Genomic DNA, 20198 nt, shown 5'->3' with positions numbered 1-20198 from the left:
AGCCATCATTTAGAAATAAATAGGCCCCCCGTGAGCCTCAATGCAGCTCTAGCTGGCCCCGACTCTCCTAAATTTAAAGTGCAGGCTTTCAAGTTATCCATAGAAGACGCCTTCAGGCAAACATGCCTCGTTCCCTTTGGGATCTGGAGGTCAAGTGCTGGTTTACTATGCACTGGTACTGGGGGTCCTAGATTTCCCCATTATAATACCAACATGCAAAGAAATCTCCCATCTGGAATGGGGCATGTATGAAGACTCAGCATATTAAGCGTTCATTACAGTTTATCCAACCTTGTGAAAAGGCGCTGCCAATTTACCTCCCGCTCGCAGTCCTTCAGCCATCTGTGGGTGCCCCACCAGGAACTCCCCAAATGTTCCTATAGGCCAGCCAGCTTGGGCTCCTTGGATACAGGTCAGTCCAATGCTAGGTTCTTCCTTCGTGAAACCTCCCTTACGCTAAACCACTTAAAGCATGAGTACATCACCGACACCCGCAGAGTTTTGCAAAAGCTGACGTGGGCCAGGGTTGATTCTTAAAGGAGATGCTTTTAATTTAAATATTGAATTGGCAGCTACAACTGGGCCACGTTCTAGTTCTTCATGCGTCGAGGACACAGTTTATGGCGGGTACATAATGAAACAGGGTTTGAGTTTACTTGGATGGTGCTTCAATGATGTCTTTCAGTCAAATTGTTATTTTCTGTATTTATTTATTTATAGCACGCGTAGCATCCCATGAGCATAGGGGCCACGCACAAACACAGAAGACATAATCCAATAATAACAAGACAAACGTACAGCCAGAAGCAGTGTAAGTAGAGCATATGCAACCGGCCAAAAGAAGCAGAACTTCATGAAGAAAGAAGCGCTGTCAACAGCCGTTTGAATGTATGCAGTGTTCATTTGTGAGACTGTGCATAGTTCATACCTGCCTACATTGACAAAAGGAAAAACCTGGGGGGTGACGTCACAGATGCCCCGCCCCCTTCCCCAAGACCCTGCCCACCTGACTCGACCTCTTTAAAAAAAAAAAACAAAAAGGGCTGAGATACACGCAAACAAAAGAAAGAGCTGTCTTTTTTTTTTTTTTGTTTTTTGTGTGGGTGTCTCTCTCTTCACACTGGGCACCGCCTTCAGATCTGTCGCAGATCCTTAGTTTCCGCCGTTTGTGGCCAATCACATCGAGGCATGGGTGGATTTCCTTGGATTTCAGGAACCCCCAGAGACTCCAGGCTCTTCCCCGGAGACCCGGATATGAGCGTAAAAAGCCAGAGTCTCCGGGGTAAACCGGGAGACTAGGCAGGTATGGCATAGTTGCTCAATGGGCCCAATGCCATGCAGGTCTCCTCAATATAGCCTTGGTTGTTTAGCCAATGGCACTTTGCCTGAGGGGACTAATAAGACCCTGCTTCTAATTGAAACAGTGGGAATACGAGTCCCCACATTCAAGGTGCTATGGGCTAAAAGAAGCCAGGACTGGGAGAATGTGGCACTTGCCTTGCGAGCAGGTAGCAGCTTCGGATTTTATGCATTGACTTACTGATGTATTTGCTACTTGTGTACTGCATAGCAAGCATTATGTTTGCAGCCACAAGAGTGAACAGACAGGAAGGATGGGCCTGCTCTCGTCATCCTGCAGCTGTTGCGAGTGTGCAAGCATGGTGCATCTCTTAGATACTTCCCATCCCCCCATAGCCCTGCCAGCTGATTATTCAATGGCCCTGGATGGGCAGGAGGAAGATGAGCAGGGCAGGAATGGGAAGCCATTTTGGCTCCTCACGGCTCGCTGAGTCCAGACTTTTCCCCATCCTTGGAAGAGCTTGCATTGTCACAGAATCGGAGGATGGTGGGGTGTAGATGGTGACAGGTTGTTTTTTTGTTGGTTTATGGGCACGTCTTATTCTGCAGCGCCTGACACTTATGAGGCCCCTTGGCGCTTTGGGTCATTGTGTTGTGGAAGCAGCGCAGAGGTTGATATTTGACTTGCTGTGTGAGGCAGTTCGTGGTGCCTGCATGCCCTCTGTGTAGAGGGTCCTTCAGTTTTGACTGGGTGTTGGTGTTCAGCAGATCAGAGTCTGTTGTCTACTTGTGGGGCATGTTTGAGCATGGACTGGTGTCATCACGTTGTCATTGAGTGCAAGTGTACGGCGGGTTAGAGGACGGTAACCTGCGTGCCTGTTATTACTAGTGATATGGAGTTTGAGTCGGTGGTAGATGTGTAATTTGCACGACGCTGCTTTATTCGTGCGCCGCATATTTAATTTAGATCAGTGGTCTTCAAACTGGGAGACTGACCCCCTAGGGGGTTTCAAACGATGTCTAAGGGGTTCCCCAGACCCTTTGAAAATGATTAAAATGACTTTTTAAAAATATAAATAGGGATTAGTTGACTGCTTTTAATGAGGCAATATATATATGTTTGTTTGTTTATTGAGTTTATATAGCCCTTTACACCAAAGCGCTTTACAGTGTAACAGCAGCAATACAAGAGAAAGAAACATATTTACAAACTTGAAACAAACCAGTGGTACAGTATATAGAACAATTTACTCAAAAGGAGGGGGGTGGTATTCCCAGATGGTCTTGACACTCACGGATGGTTACAGCATCGAATATAAGGGCATCGGGAGGAGGGGGAGGCATTCGGTGAAGGGGGAGGGGTTTTGGGGGGAGAGGTAGGGAAGAAGAATCAGGGGGAGAGTGGAGAAGAAGGGCTTTCAGGGAGGAGCAGAAAGATGGGTAGGTGGGGGTGGAGCGGATAGGGAGAGGTAGGGAGTTCCAGTGGAGGGGGGCCAAGAGTTGGAAGGAGCGGAAGCGTGAGGAGGCACAAGGTGCAGGGGGAACAGTGAGAAAGGTATAGATCAGCTGAGCAGAGAGAGCGGGAGGGAGAGTAGAATGAGAGGAGGGAGGAAAGATAGGGGGGGGCGAGGTCATGGAGAGATTTGTAGACGAGGCAGAGGAATTGGAATTTCAATTGTGAGAGGAAAGGGTGCCAGCCGAGTTGGGAGAGCAAGGTAGATATAGAGTCTCTAGGGCCGAGGAGACATAGAGTACGGATAGAGGAGTGGTAGATGGATTTTGGGGGAGTCAGGTGAGAAATAGGGAGGCCAAAGAGAAGAGAGGAGCAGTAGAAGAGACGGGAGAAAATAAGGAAGGGGTTTAGAAGTTTAGAAGCGTGAAAGGTGAGGGAGGGGCGGATCTTGCGGATGTTGAAGAGGTGGTGCCGACAGGTACGAGAGGTTAGAGAGATGTGGGTGGAGAAGGAGAGAGAGGGGTCAATATGGAGGCCAAGGTTGCGGGCATGGGTCGCCATGGGGAGATTGGAAGGGGGGAAGTGGATGAAAGGAGGAGGGGAAGGTGAGAGAGTGTCGGGAGGGAGGAAAAGCACTTCAGTCTTGTCAGCATTGAGGGAAAGAAAGTGGGATGACATCCAGTTTTTTATGGCCGTGAGGCAGGAAGAGAGTGTGGTGGAGGTCGGAGGTGAAGGAGGAGAAGGAGAGAAAGAGTTGGGTGTCGTCCGCGTAGAAGTGGTGGGAGATGCCGAAAGAAGAGATGATGTGATGGAGAAGGGAGGTATAGAGAGAGAAGAGGAAACGTCAGAGTACAGATCCTTGGGGGACGCCATAGTTCAGGGGGAAGTTGGAGGAGGTGCGGCCGCCCCAGGAGACAGTAAAGGATCAGTTGGAGAGGTAAGGGGAGAGAAAGGAGAGGACCGAGCCTTTGAAACCAAGGGAGGACAGAGTGCTGAGAAGTAAGGGGTGATCTACAGTGTCAAAGGCTGCGGAGAGGTCAAGGAGGATGAGAATTGAGGATTGCTTAGCATGGCGAGCAGTGAGGAGAGAGTTGAGCACATATGTGAGAGCAGTCTCGGTGGAGTGTTTAGGGCGGAAACCAGATTGAGAGGAGGGGAGGAGGGATTGAGAGGAGATGAAAGCAGAGAGTTGAGAGTAGGATAAGCGTTAAAGGAGCTTTGAGATGAAGGGGAAAAGAGAGATTGGTCTGAAATTGGAGGTAAGAGGGCTAGCAGAAGGTTTCTTCAGGATGGGGATGATGGTGGCGTGTTTGAAAGCTGAAGGAAAGGTAGCAGCGGAGAGACAAAAAGAAAGTGGTTAGGTAGGGGATGAGGAGGGGGTAGACTCTGGGGATGAGGGAGGTGGGGATAGGATCAGAGGGGGCAGCGGTAGGGTGAGTTTTGGACAGGAGACAGGAGACACAGGCTGCGGTGATGGGAGAGAAGGTGGACATGTTAGCAGAGGTGGAAGATGAAGAAGGGAAGGGGAGAAAGAAGGAGCGGAGAGGATGTTTTGGCGAAGAGAGAGAATTTTGGATGATAAAAAGTTGCCGAAATCAGAGGGAGAGAGGAGAGAGTTCGTGGAAGGATCAGGAGTGGGAGGGGAAAGAAGGCGAAAGAGGGTTTGGAAGATACGGCGGGGGTGGGAAGCTTGTGAGTGTAGAAGGTTAGAGTAGTAGGAGCGCTTGGCAGATGAGAGGGAGTCGTAGAGAGAGTGATATGAGAAGAGGATATGCCCCAAAGAGGTGGGCCCACCCTGTGCATAACGGCCCGCCGACCAAGTTAAGGGCCCGAGCGAAGCATATCACATATCGCCACTAGCACCCTTGTAGGTCACTGCACGGGGGCTAATGGTTTTCTTTTATTTTGAAATAATGAAAGGAAAACGTACCTTTTCCTTGCTGCCATCTCTGCCTTCAAACCAGGAAATCCATCATCAATGTTGATGACTGATGTCATCCCCATTGAAGAGGGTACTTAATGCCTGGCTGAAGGCAGTGCAACGATGAAAAGGTACATTTTTCTTCCATTATTTTGAAAGAAAAGAGAACCATTAGCACCCGGGCAGTGATATAGCTACACAAGTGCTAATGGGAAGGGGGAGTTGGGACCAGTGACGGAAGTGCCTGACACTAATGAAAGTGCTCGGAACGCGGGCTTACGTTTGTGAATATAGCCTGCGTTCGCCGTTCCGAGCATTTTTATTGGCTACAGGCACCTCCCAGGGTGCTAATAGAAAATATAAGTAGTAGAAAATCTGCTTATATTTAAAAGCCTGCGCCCCCCTGGACATTCTTTGGGATCCCTGGGGGGGAGCAAACCTTAGGTTGGGGGGTGGGCTAGAAACAATATTTTTACTGATGTGTAAATAACTATGAAAAAGTTTGAATACCATTGGTTTAAATTATTAAGCAGGTGATGGGTGCCAGTGCCTAGTTGGGTGTTGGTTAGGGTATGCAGTTTACAGGTGGATGGACATCTCCAAGCAGGACTACTTTGCATGGTATCGCTCCCTACCATTGCTGATCTCTCGCCATTGCAGCAGGATTGGGGAACTGGTCCCCCCTCGCAACAAAGCAATGCATAGCTAGCATTGCATGACATAGCAGCCAACCGCGCAGTATGACTTGTGGAGTTCCTAAAGATTGCCAGTTATGTTACGTTGTATTTGTAAAATGCAACACTAAACATTTGAATTGCCTCTTGATGGCAACTGGGGCTTTTTTGTGTAATGTTCTGCCCACAGCGGTTTAGCTTCCGGAAAGCTCCTAGGAGAGTCAGGGAAGAGGCACTGCAGCCATGCTGCTACCTCATAACCTAGTGTCTATGGTGAATATGGCTTGTTGGCTCAAAAGGGCCAGGGTTTAAGGACTTGTGCAAAACGGGGTGTCGGTTTTAGTGGGCAGTGGGTAACAAAAGATTTGTGCTAGATCAGAATCAAGGTCTCCGGGGCGTAGTTCTCTTCAAGGTGAGTATAATACATCCAGACAGAACGCCGTTTACAGCATTGTAAAGGCGCCCAGGGGACGGAGTGACCTGCTCTTCACTCCTCTTTTGCGTCCCCACCGCACCTGCTGTGACTGGCCTCTGCAGACAGCTGCTATACCCCTTCCCTCCATGCTTTCGTGACGAATGTGAAGCATGAATCGGAGAATGGCAGGTAGGGAAAAGGCCTTGGTGTGAACTTCACTCACTTGCCCCCAGTGATCGAAGTGAGCAGGAACGGTCAGGAGCAGTGTTCCACTACTTTTTTTTTTTCTTTCTGTTTACCATTCCTCTACTTTTCACGACGATATTCACCCTTCTACACAAAGGATTTGTCCCTTCATGTCCCTGTGCAAGCGTAAAGTTGTGATAGGAGCCTTAGTTACTTGTCACATAGACTATTGCAATGACCCGGCCGTAACACTTAGTCACGTGTTGCACTCTGCGTCCGCCTACCCTCTCCAGTGCTGACACCACAGTTCCACTACTTTCTTTGTTACACTTCTACTACTGCTTATCCCGCCTGCCCCTGCCAACCAAGTGCTAGCGGAGACATGAACTTAGTTGAGAGGGAGCCTACTTGGCTATGAAAGGGCGGGCCCAGTGTCTCCTTTCTTGGCATGCAGGATGCAGGCTGAGTGCAAACGCTAGCCTCGCCCCACCTTGCACAGGTGTTGTGCCCAGAGGGGCCTCCTCAGTCTTTTGCCAGTCAGCCAAAGAACAGCGTTTGACAGGCGATATGGGCTGGGTCCAAACTCTTTTGTTTGTCCTGGAAATCTGTCCCAGCGCCTCTACAGCGGGCACGTGCAAGTTGTGGGGCCCAACCAATTTTGGCTGAAGCCATTTCTTTATGTTGACGCATTGTGTAGAAAGGTCCAGTAGGGTCCCTCCAATCCCGAAGCACCTGCACCGCTCCACTGCACGAATAAGCAACACACGAAGGAAACTGTGGACGCAAACTATCAAGGCAAAGGGGTTAAAAACGGAATAAGCGGCACGCGTTTCTGACTGATGCCAGAGTGTGTAAACGGGAGCAACTAAGAAAATAACCTGTATGAGCCATTGTCCCACTGCCTGCAGCGGAATGGCTGCTGTGAAGATGCGGGCTGGAATTACCAGAGGTCGGCTCGGACTGGCCTGTGGGGCAATGGTATTGGGGTTTCAGTGGGAATCTAGCTAGGAGGCAGCAGGGTGCTGTACCTGTCGTGGAAGGAAACGTATGAGGAAACCAGGGGGCTGTTACAATATGTGGCATGGAATCTAATGTGGGAATGGAGGGAGAAGAAGCAGAATGGCCCCGCTGCATCGTGTGGGCCAAGTGTGTGGGACAGAGTGGGCCGTTGATGATGTAATACACCAATGGGACGTTTAGTTTTTGGCCATTGTTATTGACCCAGGGGGCATTCAGGTGCACAGATGTTATTAAAAATGTGACTGCTGGTAGAACCGGAACAGTTTGGGGTAAAAAGTTATAAATGGTGATTCCCAATTTGAAGGGTCTTTTTGACTGTTAACCCAGACTATGGTTGGTCCAAGTCCCGCCCTGCTCAAGGCAGGGCAAGATTTAGGTCAGAAGTTGAAAGGCCTAACATGCATTTCGTTTTACAGGGGCCCTGCTGTGCACGAATGCAGCATTTTCCATGCCCTGAGAGCGCGTGGGCGAGTCTTCCTGCACCTTCGCTACTAAGTTATCGCATGAGACCGGTTCGGGGCATTTACAGCCTGCAATGCCTTTTACTTTACGAACGCCAAGCTACGCACCGCACAATGCGACGTGTTTAAAAATAAACCCGCCGCCGCTGCGGTGGTGGGCGCTCAACTTAAAACGGCCACAGAGCGCGACTGGGGCCTGCTCACAATGAAAGGAAACGCAAGGGCCGCGGGGTATTGTTCTGCCGAGCAGGCACTCATTTCCTAATTCCTGCTGTGGGGAGACGCTGATATTTCAAACAAAAAAACAGCCACAAGACATGTGCTCCTGACTTGATGATGCACAATCGGGCACGGGTGTGGAGAACAAAGCTGCGCGCTGGCTGCCGCATGGGAACGTTCCACTGGACCAGGAAATAGGGGGCACCCGGCCCAATGTATGCGGAGCTGGGTTGGCCACAGGCGGGGAAACGGCGACCCACTGTTCGGTAAGTGGCAGCCAGATTATTCGGACCGTGGGGAAGGGGGGGGGGGTCCTGTTGTTTACAGACCGAGAGAGACGTGCGTTGCTCTCCCTTTGGAGTGCAATCGCCCCAAAATACTTTCCTTCAGAAAATGGGCAAACCGAAATAAAGAGGATAATGCAGCGGTGACGCCTCATCCTGTCATGTATTTTTCCTTATTTTTTCTGTGTGCTTTTTCTGTTTAGGCCTTGATGGAATCTTCTTTGTGCTTTTTAGTTTGGGCTGATTGGTGCCCAACTGACAACCTTTTGTCTTGTGTGTGGCATAGGGAAAAGTATCTTGATTGGACTAAGGACTGCGTTTCAAAGATTTCATGTTTTGCTTATCCTCGATCAGACAAAGTAGTGCATGTCAAACAGCTCCGGCATGCAATGTTGTGGAATGAGTTACCCCAGTTGCAGTTGGGGTGCAGAGTGTAAACTTTCAGCATAACGGGTGTCTGTGCCCTGCAGGCGTAAGGACACTTTTTTTCTCCCCTGCCCTCACTGACCTCAGAACACATGGCCAACTTTGGGGGTAATCTGGATATTGGGTGGCAATCTCTCATAATTGAGGGGAGTCCAAGCTACACGCTGGACACCTTATTTTGTCCTGGGAGGATAGTTTAGAGGCAATGTGCTCGCCTTGGAAGCAAGACGACATGGAGCAACACAGGTTCAATCCCTGGGTCCGTGCTTAGAAACCTCTGGATATTAAGCACGTTATAAATAACCTATCATATATCATATCTGTCTGTCACTCAGAAGCAAAGGTTCTTGCTATTGGGAAGTTATCAATTGCTAAATGTTGGCTGGTCTCTGGGCTTGGTTATACCTCGCTGCTAGGAACTATAGGGGACTAGGCCAAAGACTGATTTGTTATTATGCAAAAGGTTCATGTCACAGTTAGTGCGTTTTCAGATTGCCTGAGTGGGGTGGGGTTAAGTGAAGTTATCAAGCAAGAGTTTTTTTTATGAATTTACCACTGGCCCCATAGTTCAGTTATTCTAATCCGAATCCAGGCTTTTAGCCTGCATCACTTTGCGTGCAGGGAACTTTTGTTCTATTCCATGCATATAATGGGGGGAGGTGGAGTGAAGCTACACATTCCAGAATACAAAGTTTTGTTGGTTAAAAAGGCAATAATGGACAAGCACGACTCTGACATGGAGCCATTTGACAACTATGCATACGTTTGCCCATAGCCTGCAGAAGTATACCAGAGTAGACCGAAACATGGCTAAGTGCTGCCTGCCTGCTTCGTTTTCCAAACTTTCATTGGAGCCCAGCCACCCTGGTGCCTATGAAACTCTTAATATCACACCGGGTGTCCAAAACGGAGGGCCCTCGACAGGATTTGCCGTGTCGTTTAGCTGGACTCCCATGACAGGTGGAGCTCACTAACCTATCTGTAGCCTCTTCTCACTTATGAGGAGCCACCCTAGTGTGAGCCATGGTCTGAAAAACAATGTGAAGCTTACGTTGTGGTGCAGGTGGAGCACCCAAATGTAGGGTCTCAGGATGGTACAGTACATGGGAAATATGCAGCCCGTGTATGCATGTTAATGGGGCATCAGCTCAAGGGCTATGCTTTTAAGGTAACGCCTCAAATGTGCATTCTTATGTGGACATAAAGTAGATCCCTGGCCTAATCCATTCTTCACCAGCGCTCAATCACCCTGTCACTCACCAGTCTTCTTCCAAGGGTCTTTGCTTTTCGCGTTGTTTTATTAAATGGGCTTTGCTTTTGTAAATAGAACAAATGTACATATCAATGATTACAAGAGATTAAAGTGAAAAAGAGGTGCCTCCCTCTGCAATGGCCTCCCTGCCCTTCTCAGACTCCCTAAGTTCCGGAAGCTTCTCAAGACCTTCCTTTTCTCTTCTTCCTTCCCTCTCCCACTGCCCCGCTAATGTCCATGTCTTCCTCTTGACTAGCTGCCTGGCTCCTTTTGAGTCTTCCGGGCACCAGGCCCCCCGATTCCAGTCTACCCCTCACTTGGTCTCCTTGCATCCCACCTCCTCAACCTGTACTCTTGTCCTTCCGGACCCCTCCCCCCACACTTGCCTGGATGGGCCTTCTCCCGTGTAGCACGCCCAGCCCCTTAACTCCCACTTAGCTCGTGATCCTTCCTCCCCGCACTCTCTGCTTTCCCCTGGCTCTGTCCACTTGGGCTCCCCTGCCACTCGATTCTCACTAGGCCCCTCAGCCCTGACTGCTCCTCCACACCCTGCACTTCTCTTACTGCACTTGCACGTTCCGAATGGGACAAGTCCTAGTAGGATAGTTTTGTTTTTTCCCACCCTCCTGTCTTGTTGCGCCTCAAAATACTTGTGTTTAGGCTCATCATAAATACCCAATCAATCAATCAATCAATCAATCAATCAATCAATCAATCAATCAATATCCTTCGGTACTTCACATGTTATGGCATTTTACCTAATAGCATTATAAAGTCTTGCTATTTTCCAATGTTTATTTTTATTATTGGCAGTGTATTGCCACAGTGCTGGTTAGGGTATAATGTAGCTTCCTTTGCCCTGTCCTTTAACCTCTTGTCTGTTGGGGTTAAGTACCGGGGGTTAAAAAAAATTCCCGGGTCTGAAAGTGGTGAGAGCACAGACCGTATGATCGTTTATTCATGTTTTCCTCCAGTAGGTGCAAATGAACAGTGCTTCTTTAACTGTTTCAATGCCATATGTATAGATAGATGTATGTGTGCGTGTGTTTGTGTATATACACCTTTCATGCCAAAATTAAACCATTCCGGGGATCCTAGTCCAGTGCTGGTTTTAACTTTGTATTCTGAGACTTGTGGTCCTGGATTTTCCCAAACCCAGGACTACAAGTCAAAAATGCAAAATTCCTGTGCTCGGGAAACTTCAAAAGAAAGTTGCAGCAATTATGAATACTCTGCCGGATGCCGGCAAAGTATTCATAATTGCCTGGACTTGCCTACAAGAAAAGGCGTGGCAATTATGCTGTGGTTAGAAAACCATGGAAATCATAAATACAACAACGTTGTGTTTATGATTGCAGTGGCTTTCGCTTTGATCCCGGGAGACTCAAAGCGAAAGCCACTGCAATCATAAATACAAAACAGTTGTGTTTATAATTGCTGTGGTTTTCTTTTTAGGTCTGGGAAACTTAAAAAGAAAAAGAAAACCAAGGCAATTATAAATACAACCGCATAGTATTTATGAATGCAGTGGTTTTCGCTTTGAGTCTACCGGTCTCCCTTGGCCCGGGGGAGCCCGGGAAACTTAAAAAGAAAACCACCAACATCATAGATATTTTGTATTTATAAGTGCCGGTACCTTCGTTTTGAGTCTCCCGGGAGACTAAAAGCAAAAGCCACTGCAATTATAAGCGCAACAATGTTGTATTTATAATTGCTGTGGTTTTCTTTCTAAAGTAAAAAAAAAAAGCACTTGCCAGCAGCAGGCGGCAGGAAGGATCCTGACTGCATTCTCTGCTCTCCGGCAATAATGAAGCAAAACCCGGCTGTAATAAACAAAAGCTACCATTAGGTGGTTTTTGCTTCATTATTGTCGTAAGGGCAAAGCTTAACACAAGCACACAAGGCTCATTCATTTCACAAAATGTATGCCTCCTGTGCTTGAAATTTTTGAGTTTGAGCCTCATTTTCTCAATTTTACATAGGAACTTTGTTTAAAAATATTTTTTATATATATTTTTGATTATGGGCCATCTTTTGAGGCAATAACATTTTTGAGTGAATTTTCCCTTTAAGCTTCAGGTGTACCATATAAACATGAGGTTTGTTCATGTCTCAAACAAATAAACACTTCACTAGGATTGTTAAATGATCATGTCTGTGCAGTTTTTTTATGGTTAAGTGTTGTGACTCGTACCGGAAAGGTTGGGGGTTCGAGGCAATCCTCCATCTTCAAAATATTTAAAGTATTGTGAAAAATAATTACAATTATAATTGCTGTAACCCACCCTTTCCTCAAAACCGGAACAGGGTTTTAAAATTTCAAAAACTCTGGGAACAGAGGGCCCAATTCCGGGACTGTCCCTGCAAAACTGGGACATCTGGTCACCCTAGGCATTTATAGTCATTAATAATCTGTTATTTATATAGAGAATTTGCTAAAGTGCTTTACATGGAACAATATTTTATACAATTGTTATTACACAATCTAAATGTGGCAAGCACTTTATGATCTCGAGATGGATGAAAGACTGAGGTGGATGGGCAGAATTCGAACTGTGACCTGCAGATCCCACACAACTCTTAGTAGTGAGCAGTTAACCCGCTGAGCTACCTTATCTGCGATTTCTCCTTAAATGTGGAAACCAACAGCTGTTGGCAATGCTTTGGGCCTTGGGGTTACACTTTATTAATATAACACATATTTTTAAAGTGCTTGGAAGCAAGAAGTTGGTCATGGCGCACTTTGTGTACATGTGATAATATTAATACTATGTTATGTTTTGATAAAGGACTAGAGGGGAGGGATGGTGGGTAGATATCATAATACATGTTTTTTTAACTGCGCAGTTCATTAAGCAACATGGTATATTTTAAATGGATAGTTCTGCGAGTTAAATGCTCAACTCTGTCATGTGCAGCCTGTACTTTCCAAGTTTTGTCTTTCTGACTTTAATGAATTGAGTCCAATCACAGTTGGTAGTATTAACGCCTATTTTTTCAGTGCTTGAAAGAAGGCAGGGAGCCTGATAATACATTACTTAACAGGCATTGGCAAAGCCAACAATTTGGTTTTTGTGTAGAATAGGCATCACAGAGACACTGATATAATGGTACTACCTGGCTATTGAACGGATAAATTGGGCTTATGATATCAGTACCTGGCAAGTGCTTATCTCATACCTCATGCCAAAACTGTTGGCTTTGTCCTGTTTTTTTTTTTAACAGGACTTCCGTGCATGGAAGAGAGAGCCATTTAGAGCTACAATTAAGCCATTAATTTTCATCAAACTGCTAAGGCCCAACACTTGCAGGTTAACATTTGATGTTACTGCTGGATAAAGCCAGCTTAAAGAGATCCCAGGAGGGTGTGTTTAGGGTGGTGAGGGGCAGGCCGTGGGTGGAAATGGCCATAGTGATTAACAAGTACATGGGAAGTCAATGGGTGGGTAAATAACCACACAACACTCACAAGCTGTGTCCTTCCTCACATGTCATCTCCCGCCTACCTGTACTCCAATGCAATAGTTCTGCCCTATAGGCGATGCGGAAGCACCACCTAATAGATCAAACTAAAAATGTGAGCACATATCTATTCTAGCTGATTACAGGAAATTCTAGACCACAATAGCATCAACGTGTGCAGTATTTTAGCATGCACAAAATGTAGGTCACAGACACCTCAAAGAATCAAGCTGAGTCTAGGCAAGCTCTGGCACTCGGATATCCAATCTGCCTGTCCTATATAATAGACAGATTATACTCTCTAGTTGTACCTTTGCGAGAAAAGCACATTAACCATTGAAAGAAAGCCAAAACCACCCGTCAAATGAGGGTGGTTTTGGGTAGGGGTATTGTGGTGGAAAATGTCATACTACAGTTCATATAAACTGCAATGTGTGCACATTTCAGCTGACTAAATTGTACAAGAAGGAAACTCAGCACGCAATGACACTTCTCACGGTTTCTGCATGCATCACTGGGCCTGTGCTAAGTTCCCAGTGCTCATTGCAATGTTGGGGGGGGACCTCAGAGGGCACCTGGCATTATGAGAACAGGGCCAACACCCTCCCTCCCAAACCCACCACTTTTCTACAGAGGCCACTGAGAACTGGACTCAAAGATGCACACATATTTTGCACAAGTTTTAGTGACACCACTTCAGAGGCGACACAAAATGGCAGCCATAATATGTTGCCAGATCCGTAAACTGAGTAATCAATAATAAAAATAGGCATACATTTGTAATCATACTGTGTGTCCCTAAAAACGGCCGTGGGATTTGCGGGGCCCTGGGCAGCAAAAGATGTGTGGGGCCCTGCTTATTTGCATATAGCCATAAAAATATTATAGAAAGAGTCTTAAATACACAATGGGTATCATGGGAAGTTAAAATAAAACACGTGGCCATGGGTAAGGCAGGAGACAAATAAACTGTGGCATCCGGTATATGAATTGTCACTTTTAATATTTACCTATGTGGAAATATCAGGAGTGAGGCTTTTTTGAAGTAGCAGAGTAGTGAGCTGGATACCTTTATATAGACTTTTAATTTGGGCAGATAAGGCATGGTGAGATAAAATGATTTGACCGGGAGCAGACACTTCGGTTAAATGGAGAAGCTGGGATTTGAGACCAGTCTGCAAATCAGGAACTTGAACGCATATCTTCCCAGATGTCATTGGTAGAAATGTGGTTTGTAATATTTTTGAAACTTTTGTTTGAAAACACCATCTGACTGTGGAAGCCATTGCAAAAATATGTGGTTGTTTTGCCATCTGCTGTTTTTGAAGCGGTTATCCAATTGTTTTTATTTTTATTTATATATTTGCCCATATTATCCAAACTAGCATAGTGCTTTTATTTCAGAAGCTATACATAAGGATTATTTTGGCTATTTAAAGAAATAAACTCCAAGCAGGTTCCAAGGATGTCCTGCATGGGAAGGGACTGTCCCTGGGGCAGACAGGGCAGATTGCATCTACTGCAGGATTGCCTATTTACCTGGGATGTCTTGAGGCAGGGAATGATGAATTTTTTTTAGGTCTTCAAATGTTAGAAGAATTACAGGGCTCAAGTCCTAGAAAATAAGCGAGGGGGGGGGGGGGTGACTCAATAATATATTCACATGCCCTGAGTACATGGAGTTCGAGGGTGTAGTTGCACCTATTCTCCTTACCATGCTCATATAAATCACTGCTTGTGGCAGGGTTTCTGTCTCCCCTCCTGCTGAGTTCAGGCTTGGTGACGTGATTGCATGCATCTTTAAAAATGTGCAAGTGTTACTCACATCAAAATGGGAAGAGAGCCTCATTGATGGACCCACCTGACCCTTGATTGAAGGGGCTTAGCAGGCCAGATCTGTTTTGTGGGTGTGAGAGTCGCAGGGGATCTCATAGAAGAATGCTGCAAAGACAACTCTGCAGGTTAAGTGACTGTTGCTGTGAAGAATTCGACAATCCATACGGTGGCTGTGCGCTCACCTGGGCTTTTTAGAAATGCTAAATTAAATGGAATGATGGTAGACCAACCTGATGAAAATGTGTGGAGCTAATCCACATGCATTTTCATATGCTCAAACCACAACAAGCGCATGGGCCTGTGTACTTTGGGTGGACACAGCCAACAGGCACAGTACATCCAGTCATATTTTGTCATATTTGCTTGGAATGTGACAGCATTGTGACAATGGAGTACATAACTGTGTCAACCTGAAGCCAGCTCCCACCCTCTGTATCAATGACAGCTGTCATGTCTCGGACTATGTGTACAGTAGGCAATGCAATGAATCGACAATGATTCCCCTGGAAAACCTAGCTTGGGACACTTCTCATGTGGAATGGGGAACGCAGACACTTTATGATCCCACCCCTGGGGGTGGTGTTATGCGGGAGGATCGCATGAGGGGGAAGCAGATCAGGAGGAATGGGAAACCCCTTTGTTCAACTTTTCCTGAAACCCCAATCTTCTAATGCCTTATTGATGTCAGAAAACTAACTTTGACATTAGGAACTTCAAGTCCCATGATTCCCTAAATACTGGGAAGAGGGCTACGGAGGACCAATACTGCAGGAGTTATCAGTTCATTAATGCAAATTACCCACACCTGAGGGAGGCTGGACGGCTTCAAAAGCCCCCTCAGGTTCAAGCAGGGGAATGAAGGACGAAGCTGTTGTCGGAGCGAGTAGGAAGAGCAGTGCAGACTGTATGCATCCGAGGTTGGGACTGGAGGGGAGAGAAGACGTCGGGACCACTGTGAAGCCGAAGACAGTGGCCGAAGAAAGGGTCTATGTCTCCAGCTGTCCCAATTGCTGAGGTCATGCAGCTGGAAGAGTGCAGAAGGGACACTTGCCCTTTGGAAATCTGTTGTGCAAAGGCTGCGCAGTGGGAAGCGAAAGCAGCAAAGGAGGTTTTCCCTCTCGAGGGGTCTCCAGTGGCTGGCGTGCACCAGATAGGCTCAGATGAAAAGAAAGCCCCAGTAACAAGTGGCACGGGCGAAGGCAGACCGGAGAAGCTGTTTGCCGAGTTGCAAGAAGCCACTGCAGCAGAAGACCTACGAACGCCAAGAGGAACAGAAGCGTGCAACTTACCCGTTGAGTTCACAAGTTGAAAGTGCTCCGAAGCGCTCTGAGACTGCTTGTGTGTTCAAGGAACGCAGTTTCACTCGCGTATCAGTTGAAGGAGTGTTAGTAGTACTTTTGAATATCGAATTCTCAAAAAGCAGCCAACGTTATATTTACTGAAACCTAGTGACTGTAAATTTGAGCATGTCAGTTTATGTAAAAGTCAACAACCCGGTAGGGCAACATTGTTAAAAGCTTATGCATACAACCATTATCCAAGCTGATATAAACACTCATTGCCAATGTCAAGAAAGGAACAGAACAAGACTCTGTCCTTATCAGTATTTGGTTACTTATGCAGTGGGGAAACAAAAGTGGCAAAAAGGCTGCTGTGAGAAACAAGAGGGTGTCTCACCGCTAGTCCCCGGGGATCTCTCTCTCTCTCTCTGGTGGGCAGGGCACATCCATCGCCTTTGGGTCTAGACCCTGGGGGTGAACCAGTGCAGGAGGATCACCTGGGTGAGGGGTCCTCGGGGAGTGGTTGTGAGGCAGCCGATGGTGACACGCAGTATTTATTTATTTCATTTATTTACAGTGCACAAAACCCTAAGGTATCTAGAAGCTAGTTACAGAAAGTGCTCGATAAGAATATGTGGTATAGGCATACAAGTGTAAACTCTCCCCAAGTTGCAGGGAGTTTCAACAGAAGTTCATACAGTAGACGTGGTTATTCAATAAATAAAAAATAAGTAAAAAATAAAATAAATATCATATATATCATATAAGAATGCATGCTGGCAAGGCCTCCGCCTCCCCTCTTGTTGGGTGGAGCTACATCACGTGTACATTCAATGGTCATAATAGGCGTAGAGGTGCATACTGGTAGTCTCTCCTCTTGTTACGGGTGCTACATCAGGTGTGCATTCAAAGGTCATAATGGGTGTAAAAATGCATACAGGTAAAGACTCTCCTCTTGTTCCAAGGAATTACATAGACCTACGTTCCAAGAAAATGGTACTTAACTTAAAGCTGGTTGGTTGCAGTGGTTGTTGATGTAGTGGCTACAAAGTATGTTTCAGGTAAACTGTGCAAGGGAGGGCACTTGAAGCATGAAAGACATATGCAACATTTGCTTAGGCATGGAGATATCAAGTGATCGCTGGTGTGCATGTCGTTACTGGCCATTCAAATCGAGCACGGGAAAACATTAGGTGAAGGGCAGGCAGCCACAGTAACGTGACAATAGCTTCACAAACAGGGACAGGGGTGTTGCTAGGTCTGGAAAAGATCCAGGGCTACGCTAATGTCGGGACTGTCAGGACTCAGGGCTAGTAGCTGTTTGGTTGTAACCCCTGAACTTCTGTCTGTGGCTACAACCAAAAGACCTGGGGCTATAGCCCCCTTAGCCCCCTAGCAACGCCTCTGCCAAGGGATAGGTCAGGCATTAGGTTTTGTTAGCATAGGCCATTTTGATCTGACGGACTCTACTAGGACTGTTAATGTAGTGGCTACAAAGTATGTTTCAGGTAAACTGTGCAAGGGAGGACACTTGAAGCATCAAAGACATCTGCAACATTTGATTATGCATGGAGATATCAAGCGATCGCTGGATGGCACGTCGTTACTAGCCATTCAAATAGAACACGGGAAAACATTAGGTGAAGGCCAGGCAGCCACAGTAACATGACAATAGCTTCACAAACAGGGCCAAGGGATGGGGCATGCATTAGGTTTTGTTAGCATAGGCCATTTTGATTTGACAGACGCAACTGTTTTCTTTATTATTTGATGTTCGAGACAACTCCAATCTTAGTTATAGGGTATAGTAGTAGTTTCTCCAAACCCACAAAGTTAATTAAGGTTTTACAAATTGTATCTTGTGTCAGTTTTATACTTGTGATACAATGCCTTCCCCACACTGCCCTTCTGGAAAAGGTTATTCAGAGATAGGAGTGTAATTTGCAGAGGACTATTAAAGAACCCCAACGTCAATATTGTTTCCCTGAGAAGTTGCTAAACGTTTAATGCTGCAAAATAACGAACACTGTGAAGTTGTTGTAAAGCTGTTCTAAGTTGAAGGTTACCACTGAAACACGTTCTGTTTTGTGAAAAGCTATTTGGGTAGGGGATTATACCCAGATGGCACACCTTTGAAGAAGTGGGCCTGGCATGGGAGTAAACCAGGTGGCAGTTGATGAAGTTCTGTAAAGTGCTCCTAACAAAGACAATGTATGGTGTTTGTTGCGCTGAAGGAAGAATTGTATAAACCTGCCGTGGAGGAGTTGCATATCTTCAGAAGTATTCAATTGTGGCAAATTATCCTGACAGAGATAATTATTGTTGCTCATTTGAAGAAGAGAATGCTAGGCTCATTCTTGCTCAAAGAAGAGAGGGAACATTCTATTTTATTTGGCATATCATTGAAGTGTTGTAACCTTCTCTTGTCAAATTGACATTACAATGAACTGTGTTGGAAGTTTGTTACAAACCAGGATTTCCTTATTTTCTTTTGAATTGTGGAGCAGAATCATGCTTTCATCTGGGAAAGGGGAATTCACCCAGTTCTTAGGAAGGAACTCGGGACATATTACGAACTCAATTGTTATATTATATTTGGTTGAATTGAACTGCTGTATTGCTTTATTGTATGTATAAGTATGAGGGACAAATATCCTTTGTTAGAGTGTTTCCTTTTCGTTTGTTTTAGGCAGGGAAATACTAGTAAGGGTAGGAATAGTGAGGCATTTATCCAATCTTTTTATTTAATAAAATGGTAAATGTTGAAAATCTTTTACAAAGTTGTCCGCCTCACATTTCTGCCCCCTCACAGCAACATCGCTAGGGGAACCCCATTCATAAGGTACAAGAATGTTCTTTGCAGATGCCAGAGAGTCTGGTCTCGCCGCAGCTTCAAGGGAGACCTGTCGCTTCAGGAACCACATAGAGAGGACCATTAACCAGAGAGACTCTTTGATCAACAACAGACAGAAAGATTGGTGGGACTTAGTATCACACGGAAGTGTGGCCAGACATCTTTCTGCTGGGAGAAGTTTTCTGCCATTTTTGTTCTGGGGCACGCCTTGTTCCTGTTTTCATCCCCTTACCTTTCCTGTTGTAATGCACTCTGGTTATGACCTCACGAATACAGTAGATTGTTGGTATGGACCCCAGGATTGGTTCATTAAGGTAGATTTAGCCTACACCAATCACTGTGGCCCACTTGGCTTTAAAAGAGGGCTGGTGCCCCTCTTTTCGCAGATCATCTGAAGACATCACAAGAAGTAGGAAAGAAGAACTCAAGCTTGGACCCTGGCTGAAGGTACAGTCTGTCTTACAGTTTACGCCAGTGAAGGAAGACCCGGACATCCAGAGAGAAAAGCAAGATCCCTCCCCAAAACATCTCCCAGGCGACAGAGAGAGAAACAGTATTTGGAGGACTCTCCAGCTGCTTCAGAACTGATACCCAGCCCGCACACAGCGTACCCTGCTAGGCTCTGCAGCAAGCTTCCTAGGTAGGAAGTGCCAGAAGTTCTCTGAACCTACAACCAATAACAATGAAGCTGCCTGCAACACACTCCACAGCTGTAGGCCATCCGCCATAAAGGATGACACAAGCCCATTGAAGAAGCTGGGAGAAGTGTCTCGATGAGCACCTACCGATGTCTTCCTTAAAGGACATTTTTGAGCCATTCGAGTTTCTCGATCTGCAACCGACGGCAACGCTAACCGTTGTCAAGCTGCCGTCGCTTAAAGTCATCTGAGATATCTTGACGAGTGCTTCGTAATTGCCGATCACCACTGAGGCAACAATTCCTGACCCTGAGCTGCCATATAGGCCAGCCTGCAGCAGTTTGTTGAGCTTCGTTTACCGAACTGCCTTGCCGCCTGATATCCACAGCTGACTGCCGTCTTGAACTCTGTCACAGAAGCCTGCAAAGTGCGCTGAAGCGGATTTGACCCTGTCGAGCACCAAGAACACCTACAGCACAAGGTTCTGTCCCCCTGTTATTTCGCAGAAGTCCACTAGA

At 46.3% G+C, this 20198-nt stretch overlaps 1 protein-coding gene across 6 annotated transcripts in view; it reads left to right on the top strand.

Annotated features, from left to right (window-relative positions):
• Positions 1–20198, top strand: part of PLEKHG5 (pleckstrin homology and RhoGEF domain containing G5) — a 1536154-nt gene that overhangs the window by 908540 nt on the left and 607416 nt on the right. Inside the window, exon 1 of one of the 6 annotated variants that reach the window (XM_069610306.1) lies at positions 7791–7914. The exons of the other annotated variants lie outside the window; for them this stretch is intronic. The gene's annotated coding sequence lies outside the window, so the exon portion shown is untranslated. Of the gene's footprint in view, positions 1–7790; positions 7915–20198 lie in introns of those variants that run through there. 6 annotated transcript variants of the gene reach the window in all.

The sequence above is a fragment of the Ambystoma mexicanum genome, chromosome 8 (genome assembly GCF_040938575.1).
Source record: "Ambystoma mexicanum isolate Mex_15411 chromosome 8, UKY_AmexF1_1, whole genome shotgun sequence".
NCBI classification, from domain to species: domain Eukaryota; kingdom Metazoa; phylum Chordata; class Amphibia; order Caudata; family Ambystomatidae; genus Ambystoma; species Ambystoma mexicanum.
Note: the sequence above shows the minus strand (reverse complement) of the source record. Positions and strands in the feature narration are given on the sequence as shown.